General features: G+C 43.4%; 1 pseudogene; it reads left to right on the forward strand.

Annotated features, from left to right (window-relative positions):
• Positions 1-309: 309 nt before the first annotated feature.
• On the forward strand, positions 310-3,391 carry LOC133919510 (rho GTPase-activating protein 3-like; annotated as a pseudogene).
• The last annotated feature ends 6,413 nt before the right edge of the window (positions 3,392-9,804 follow it).

Genomic DNA, 9,804 nt, shown 5'->3' on the forward strand with positions numbered 1-9,804 from the left:
CACGTCAACTCCATGCGAAAAGACGACATAGCTACCACTAGCACAGTCACCTTAATAACATCAATACATGTGATGTAACTAAGTTAAAAGTCACGTTATTCACCTTAGCGTGACTAAAATTGTTACCTTCTATAATTTCAGTTTCGCACCTACTGTTTTTATAATATTAATTAAAAAGTCAAATAAAAAAAATCCGTTGTTACCCTTTGAGCTTTTGCGTGCGCATGTGGCTTTGCGTTGCCTGTGACACATGTATAACAGGGCAGGCAGCGATCATTTTCTTTTGTTGCGTTGTGGGGGTGGGGGGGGTGGCCTGGCCTGGCCCTTCCGGGGACGCGCGGAGGGAGAGAGAAAGGAGTTCTGCGCTGCACGCACAGACTTGTCAGTGCCTCGGGCAGCGTGAGGCGTTGGATGCTGCACTCTGTCTGAGCATGGCGCAGAAGCAGTGCGCAGTGGCCCAGCGCAAACTCCCGGCTGACTCACGTCTCACTGGCGGGGGCAGGCAGTTAAACAAACCGGCCAGCGAGGCTGCAAAACAGCACCACGCCGCCGCCGCTCGCCGCCCGCTTCTCTCCCACCTCCCGCCTCTGATTCTCGTGTAGGGGACTAGGGGTTGGATTCCTCTCCCGCTCCGACACCTACTACGAGGAGGTGGAGGAGGAAGAGTTCGAGGGGGGTGGAAGGGATGGATGAGGGCGAGGTGACGGTGTCCTCGCCGCTTTTGCTGCCGTCGGCGGCAGCGGCGAGGGGAGGGGTGTCCGTGGTGGAGATGGTGGCCTGGGCGCTGCGGAGGTCGCTGATGGTGTGCAGCAGCAGCGCGCGCGAGGTGGCGCCTGATGAGGACGGGGTCACTGCCGCCGCGGGGATGCAGATAGGGAGGCCCACGGACGTGCGCCACGTCTCGCACGTCACCTTCGACCGCTTCGTCGGCTTCCTAGGCCTCCCCGCCGACCTCGAGCCCGAAGTGCCACGCCCCGTGCTGAGTGACAGGTCGGTGTGCCAACTCCTTACTTCCCCTTGCCTAATCTGGCTTTGTACATAGTTTCGTCCCTGGGTTTGCAAATGATTTTGTGGGTTAACTCTGCAACTGGATTCCGCCCCAGAAATTTGGAATTTGGCGGTGGGTTAAGTTGAATTTTGCGTTGTTCTGACGTTAAGCTGATTGGTCCGACTAGTGCCACCTAACTGAACAAACATGTCACGGGACAGTAGCTATTAATCTGTTGAGCTTTTGGATTTACATAGGTTGAGCCAATAAGGTTGTTTGCTTTGTACCTGTAACCTCATTTCCAGAACTGCTGCTGTTTCCAGGGCTGCGACGATGAACTTCAACTACTCAGGAATATTCTAGAGTGCTCTTCCTTTGGGGAATAGGTCTGTTTGTACTTCCCAGGGAATGGGATATTGTGATGTTCTGTTCTTTTCAGTTTTCTATTCATTTCCACTTCCAGAGAGGCGAAGATACTTCAAATTTATTATTCTTTTTGTTTTAGTTAGTGGTTAGTAGCCAGTTCCGTTGTACTGGTATTGTTGTATCTGAATATCTGATCCATAGCCTTTCAATTACAGTGGGAAATTCCACAAGTTTAAAACCTCTACTCATGTTTCTGTGTCTCATTAGCTTTCCATTTTTCTTGATGTAGGTTGGACCCTATATTGTTGTCGATGTTTGCTGAATCTATTAGAGCCTAACTTAATTCATGTTTACTAAACGATATATTTATACATACAGTGTAAGTGTATCTGGAGTTTCATCAACTTCCATGCAATGCTCGTATGATAGAAGAGGAAACAGTGTGCCAACATTACTCTTGACTATGCAAAGGAAGTTATATTCACTTGAGGTTCGTCAGGTAAGGAATGGAAATTATTTATAATCAACAGGCAACAACCATAGTTCAGAAAATTGTAGTTTCTTGTTTTCCTAGGCTGAAGGGATCTTCAGGATAAATGCAGACAATAGCCACGAAATATATGTGAGGGATCAACTAAACATGGGGATTGTTCCAGATGGAGTTGACTTGTACTGCCTAGCAAGCCTGATCGAGGTGTGCTGAAGTGTTTACTGTTTTTTTTAACATTAGCCTTTGTTTTCATTAACATGGCAACTTTTGCTTAAGGCTAGCACTGTTGTTTTCTGTAATTCGAACAGTAGAGAGCCTTCAAATATGTTAATTCAGACATAGTCAAGAATCAATACATCCACCAATACGAAGCGTAAACTGCTCAGTAAATTTAATTTTGAAGGAAAATGGCTTTTGGAATATTTCTTTTCAATTATTAATTTCTCATGCACATCATTCATAGTGTGGTTGCTGATTGCAGGCATGGTTCTGGGAACTTCCAGGCAGAGTATTGGACTCATTGACTCCAGACAAGTGATGCATTGCAACACTGGAGAGGAGTGTGGCCGCCTTGCAAGTATGCTACCTCCTGTGGGAGCAGCATTACTTGACTGGGCCATTAATCTGATGGCAGATGTTGTGGAAAATGAAAGCTACAACAAAATGTATCCTCGCAACATCGCTATGGTTTTTGCACCAAACATGACTAAGGTTACTGGCAAGCATATTTGTTTGTCTCAACCTGCAAAACAAATTCAAAATTTTGAAGTCTAATCATAGGACATTGATCTGTTTCAGATGGCCGATCCCTTTTGCTTTGATACATGCAGTCCAGGTGATGAATTTTCTCAAGACATTGATCTTGAAGACTGTAAATGAAAGGGAGGATGCAGCTACAGTAGCCGGGGCGTTCCCATCCAACTCTAGTCCCCCAAGCGACAAAGATGAACCTCAGACATTAGAGCATTTGTACATGCCCTTCATCTGTTCAAGTCAGCGAAATGTTGATTCCCCCATAATTGATGGGACTAAGCTTGATCAGTTCCTTTTTAGAGTGGACTAAGTGCCTCATCACGATGCACAAGGTAGCACAGGTGGACCCAAGAATCATGACAATAGTAAAGGCCACGTGACAAGCAATGGTGAAATTTCCCCCTTGGGCACTGATTTGAGTAACCAAATCAATAGTTTTGCAAATGAGTTCAATAACAACGATGCAGAAGGTTTGTTTGACAAATTTAAATTAAGGAAAGGAGTAGGGAGGCTCTGCAGACACCCTGTATTTCAGTTCAGTAGGTCCATGAAGAAGTCAGATGAAGCAGGGCAAGCTTGTGTATGATATTATAGGGTGTACCTGTGTAGTTGATAATGCCGTTATTTCTGCAGCTAGTTTACTTGTAGGTCATCAGTGATTCTCCTAGATTGTGCGAGTCGAAGCTATTAGCCCATTTGTTAGTACTGATGTGGAGTTTTTTGGGTGTATATTTCAATTGTTCACTTGACCGCCCAAATTGCAAGAAGCCATCGTCTCCTGTGGTTCCTGCTGGATTAACAAAAATCACTAAGGCCATCTCTATTTATCCCCTAAAATACTACTACATCTCTTAATATTATTACAGCATTATTTATTTTTTTATATCCAGCAGCTACCCTATTTTCTGAAGTTACTTTAAAAATTCATCTTCTAAAATACTATTACAATATACTTTAATACTATTACATTCTCTATTTTTTTTATCTCTAGCAGCTATCATATTTCCTATTTTTTTTTATTCTCCTCCTTTTGAATCCACAGTCATCCTCTGTGAACAGTGTTGAGACAACGAGAGAGCGTGCAACAAACTTGAGGTACTTTAGTGTTACAGTACAGTCAGCTGCAACATTGTAGCACTAGAAGACGCCTTTGCTGAGTATGTTTGGAGGCAGTAGAGACGGCAACGGTCGATGCTACAGTGATAGAGGAGGCAAATACCATCTTTATTGGAGCTAGCCTAAGAACTCAAATCTATGGATTATTGATTTGTCAGATACAACAATCTTGTCAGATTTCCCTTTTGAGGGTGACATCACGGGATCTGAGCACTTAGGTGGTGTTTGGTTGGACTAAGTAAGGTAAAGGGAATAGAGAAACAATGCTAACGTAAATGGTTGGAGCAAAATACTTGATTTTGTTTGGTTGGCTTTGGTAACGTTTTCCATTTTCACTACACCGTTTGATTGAGAAGAGCTAACAACACATCAGTGTAAAGCAACCGGAAGAAGGATAAAAAATAGTCAAATTTCCATCAAAAGCAAGAAATCTCCGTTGGTGATATGGATAAAATAACTGGAACCAAAAGCAAAAACCAGCTTGAATCTCTTGTTGGTGATATGGATCTCCTGAAGGATAAAGCAACCGGAATCAAAAGCAAAAATCAGCTCGAACCTCCTGTTGGTGACATGGATTTCAAATTGAATGACCTATCCTACATGCAAGCTCAGAAGGGAAGGGGAATCGAGTAGATGCTGGATGAACCAGGGGCGCCAAGATGAATTGTGTTGCCTCACTCAGGAGCGAAGGAAGAGATCGTACTGGTGTTCTCACTCAGGAGCGGGGCATCGTCAGGGGTGAAGAGAAGATCCTTGGCTGCACGGAGGGCTCAGAGGTGGTCATGACGAGCGCTGGCGTCCTCGTGCTGAGGAGATTCTTGGCAACGCAGAGGACTTGTAGGTGGTCGTAGCGAGCGTCGGCGTCCTTGTGCAAATCCTTGATTTGGATAAAAACCAATGGTTAGTAGAGGATAGGTGATTTGAGAGAGAGAGAGATGGTAAAGGGAGGAAATGATGGCAAGATTATACTGGCGATGAGATGGTGTATCGGCTTGGCGGAGCTCTTTGTGGGGAAGGTGGAGGCACATTCAAGCAGAGGCGACAAGATGAGGCGAGCGGAGGCGATGCGATTACAGCTGGGGAGGGGTGGGATCTATTCTGAACAAACTAGTATCCGATTACATGGTACTAGATTACAGACCAAGTCGAACCAAACTATTGTAATGGTATCTCTTAACTCTCTGTAATGCGTTTACGTTACAATCACTTAACTAAACACCACCTTAGTACCTTTTCCGATTAATTGTAGCATTATGTGACCTTTTGTGGTGTTAGACTTGGGTCTTTTGGGTGAGGAATGGAGCTGTTGCTGATCTTGCATTGGGAATTTCAGGTTGCCTGGCTAACTGCTACTGCACTTAATCCGACAACAGAGCAACTGAGGCTCACTAAAATCACTAAAACCGTTATCGACGGAACCTCCGAAGTACATTGTTTATCCTGCCATTTTCTTCTAGAAGGGTTCAGTCTGCCCATCTTGACTGCCTGATTTTTCCGGAATCTTTCTCGTTGGCCTCTTCCTTTCTTTCCCATCAAGATAACGTCGACGGCAAGTTGGAAGAGGCATGCGTCCACTAACGCCTGTCATTCTCACATCACAATGGCGCAGCAGATAGCATCATGCCAAAGATATCAAATACTACATCGTTTCGAAATGTAAGCCACACAAATTTCAAACCTTTTCGCTCAAAAAGAAAACTCTGGTCTTGCTTCATCAAGAATTCAAGATATAAGGTGCGGACAAAAGGATAAGATTCACGCTGATCTGTACCTCCATTGGACGGTGGCTTCAGGATCTTCCATATGCAACTCTCATCCTTGTCGAATTTGAGTACTTCTATAAGCGAACAGGCCACGCGAATGACCGGTACACGCGCTATGCAATAAGTTCAATGAACCGGCGGCGAAGTATCGCGGAGCCGAGCGCGCGGCGCGAGTATATATGCGAGTGGCGTCTCGCAAAGGCAGCACTGAACCATGCAGGTCTCCTCGATGGAGCCTGCAGCCGCGGGGCCCCGCAAGCCGCCGCCTTCGACGACTCCACCCGCCGGCGACATCACTGCAGGAGTTTCAACCACGGCCACGGCCGCGACGACGCCGTACGGGCCGCCGAGGCGGGCGCAAGCTCCGTCGTCCCTAGCCGTGGTGGCGGTGAACGCGAGCCTGCTGGTCGCGGCGGGCCTCGGCGGCGCGCTGCTGGCGTGGTGGGCGGTCACGTTCCACCGCGCGAACGCGATGCTCTGGATGGTGCCCGCGGGGCTCGTCCTACTCGGCACCGCGACCGTCGCGTGCCTCTCCGTCCTCGCCTCCGGCCCGGCGCCACCGCCCCATGCTGATTTAGTTAGGGGCACTAACTTATAGCGCAGTGGCATCGAAAAAAAAAACTTTACAGCGGACCTTGTCTAACCATGGCGCACGATCGATCCTTGGTGCATGCTCAACAACATGATCAGTTGGTTGCACGGTGGGATCGATGTGTGGCTTCATGCTCTTGCCATTAATCGCTATCGCGTGTTACGTGGAGCATATACGGACCGAGAATATTGATATCACTCGCCAGCTGGGTATGAAACCCGGTCGTCCGATGCGGTCATGCACTCATGCGTGCTTCGACGCGTCGGCCAGATGGACAAGGTTGTCTCATCTGGGGGAGGCCTCATATTGGGCCCAATTGTCTTCATTGCTGCGAGCCTGCGGCGGCAAATCCCCATCCCATCTGGTCTGAAGCGCCTACCTCCGATTTTTTTTAATATTTTAAAAAATACATATCCATTTTAAAATATTGCACATCTAGGTTAGGTGTCACCTTTCTAACGCAACATGTTTTTAAAAAATAAAGATATTACTCTTCCAATAGACGATAGCTTAAAAAATCAAAAAACACTTCGTTTTATTGCTCTCAAAATTCAAAACACTATTGAAATAATCATATAAATTATGAAAAAAATATTTTGTACAGAATTCTATAATTTATCTCTCCAAAATAATTCAACTCAAACAATTACTTTTACAATGAGAAAAAAGACAAATTTCTTTCAAAATTCAAACAATTACTATGTACAATGAAATTTATCTTTTTTATTTCTCATTGTATAAATTATATTTTTATTTAAATTTTTTTGAGAGCTAGATCACAGTATCTTGTAAAACATATTTTTTGCAGAATTTTTTAAGACTATTTCGATAGTGCTTTGAATTTTGAGAGAAATATAATGCAATGTTTTTTATTTTTATTTCTTAAAGGTGTTATTTGGCGACACCTTATTGTCTCCCTACTAACAAATAACGGTAGTCTAGATGTGTAATATTTTAAAATAGACATATATTTTTGCAAATATTAAAAAATAAAAAAAATCCCTACGTCCAAGGCTTCCTAAATTCCAATGCATCAGCCGGCCGGGTAGGCAGAGGCGCGTCCCCTCTGTCGGCCCGGTTCCTCAAGAGACTGGGCCGTGCAAATCCGGCGGGAGCTGGAAACTGTGTGACTCAAAGGGGAAAAGGGCTTCGGCCGCTCTTGGATCAAAATTACAAACACAAATGAAGGCCTGGATCTTGGATGCTCCGTTCCTGGTTTCGCACTGGTCCCAAACGTGCCATGCCACGGTGAGCCTGACGGAGCTGTCCTTATCCGTAGAGCTTGAGTTAGGCTCTCACGATCAGTACAGCCATACAGATGCAGAAACGTAGCTGTCATGTATAATCTTCTGCCTTGGGCCAAAGCTGACGCATCCCACACACCACTTGATGCATCCACTGTGGTCAAGGGATACGGTTTTAGTTTTCCTCTCTTAAATCTTAATAGCACATATCCTCGTTGTGCAGTGTCATTGGATGTGCGCTAAGATTCGTGTTGTGCACACAAGGACATTACTCCTTCCGTTACAGCCACAACAAATAATCCTCTAATTGTTTCACTTATGCAAGATTTCATAATAAGAGGGTGTATTTCACTTAACGATAGGATGCTACTTAATTCCTATGCTATTTTATTACTCGGGAACGAAGGAGAGGAGACAAGGATGTGTTCAGGACGGCCACCTCTACACCAGCTCGTCCTATGTGCACTTCATCAATTTTTGAGCCACACTTTCTATACAAGAAAGCGTACTCCAAGATGGCATGTCTACCTCACCACCATATTCAAAGATGGACCTGTCATATCAAGTTTTTAGCTCCAATTCAGATAAGAAGTCAACTCAACATCAAAATTCAATTAAGAATTTGACAGACAGTCCCACGTTTCTTTAGTCATATTTCTCATGTCTGGAGTCCTATGTAAATGTTTAAACACAGCCTAAAACGATACGAGACATGCTTACCAACTGAACCAGCCCCACTAGCAGATTCTTCGTGACCGATTCAGAATCATCAAAATGAATCGATGGTGAAGCAGATATAGATAGAATTGAATTTTAAATTTTTAGACTGCATTGCAGCGTCTAGAGGCTTGCATGGTCCTTAAACAGAGGAACAGAGACCATGTGCGGCCATAACAGATAGTTGTTGAAGTATAGTTTCGTCTAGGCCAAGCAATATTATCTTTAGTTATACCTTGTGACCACCTAATTGATTATTTTGTAAAACTCTATCACATTAACATTATTCTTCATCTATATTCGCAGTTTCAGATTGCTTTTAATTATTCTTACTTATTCTTTGGTTACTTGTAGAGATAAAGAAAATCGTGTTCATGCTGATTATGCTTGTGACAAGGTCAAAATCTTATAGGAGTTAGTTTAGCAATTCCGTCGTACGAGTATAGCCGAATTATCAAAATCATCTTCACTAAGTAGACGTGTATTTCTCGTCGAAAGATTAGAACACTAATAGGCATATCATGTGCAATATGATAATGAATTTTTGGTTGTGCCCATGCCCACTGCAAACGAGGACATGTGTCCGTAAAGGCAATTTCTACTTAAGCTTGTGGTCCAGTCTTTCAGACTTTCCATTCACCATTGCTCCGTCATCAGAACACAACCATGGAGTCCGCATGCTTGGAGAACAAGGTTGCGTCCTGTGATTATATCGTGGTTATTTCTTGACTCGGCGAAAGCGCTCACAGTGAAAATAATAGTATAAGTAGTTTTAACTGAATATAATAATGCAAGTATTAAAAGCCAACAAACTGAGGATCATTACGCAAATCATCTGAAGCGGTCAGGCATGTGCTTTTTGTGGGGACGTGATTCAGACTGCTGCCCCGTAAGCATTGCTTTCGTCTCTTGCTTGGTCTCATTTTCGTCCCTCCCACGGTCCCACGTAGTTGATTGCTAACGAATCTATTAGACCTTTTCACTGTTGACTTTAAAACGTTCTTCTTGTTGGTTTTGGAGTCGATAAGATTCGCTGAAATAACTATCGGCTGAAGGTTTTAACAAGTAGTATTTTTCCTCTCCTTCCTCCTAGTCGCTCTTTTTATCTTCTTTGTACTCCCTATCTCCTCGATCTCTTTATCTCTCTCAATATATATATATAATGATACATGTATTTACTGTAAATCAATAATAAAATTATTTGTAGTATATAGATCCTTAAGTAAGTGGTAAGTGTTTTGATATTTAATGGCAACCGTATCATTGTGACTAATACGTATGTTTTAAAGAGAATCAAAATTCTTAAATTCACAATGATTGAATGGGTTTTTTTGTTCCTAATGAAATTCAATTGGTTGATCAAAGGACATATACGTCAAGATTAAGGATCTTCTAATTCTAAATGTCACAAGGTGATAAAGGACATTTAGAGTAGACATATGTCTCTTTTTTGTCTTTTGATCGTACTATAAAGAGGAGCTAAGTGTTATAGCTTGATCTTGTTAAGTCTAGACTTAGTTGGATGCACACTTGCAAAATTCTAGTACTACGTACCTTAAAGAAGTCAATAGGTGAGAAATTAGAACTCAAAGTCGATTGAATTGGACGAGTTTCAGAACGTATGTTCTCACTGGATTGTCCGGTGTGAGAAGTATTATACTCACCGGACTATTTTTTTTCTCTCTGTGAAGATTTCAAATGACCTAACTGGATTGTTCGGTGATGGGAGTAATTTTGCGCTGGAGCATTTAATAAAAGAGTCATTTTTTATAAAA

This window comes from Phragmites australis, chromosome 5 (genome assembly GCF_958298935.1).
Source record: "Phragmites australis chromosome 5, lpPhrAust1.1, whole genome shotgun sequence".
Taxonomy (NCBI): Eukaryota; Viridiplantae; Streptophyta; class Magnoliopsida; order Poales; family Poaceae; genus Phragmites; species Phragmites australis.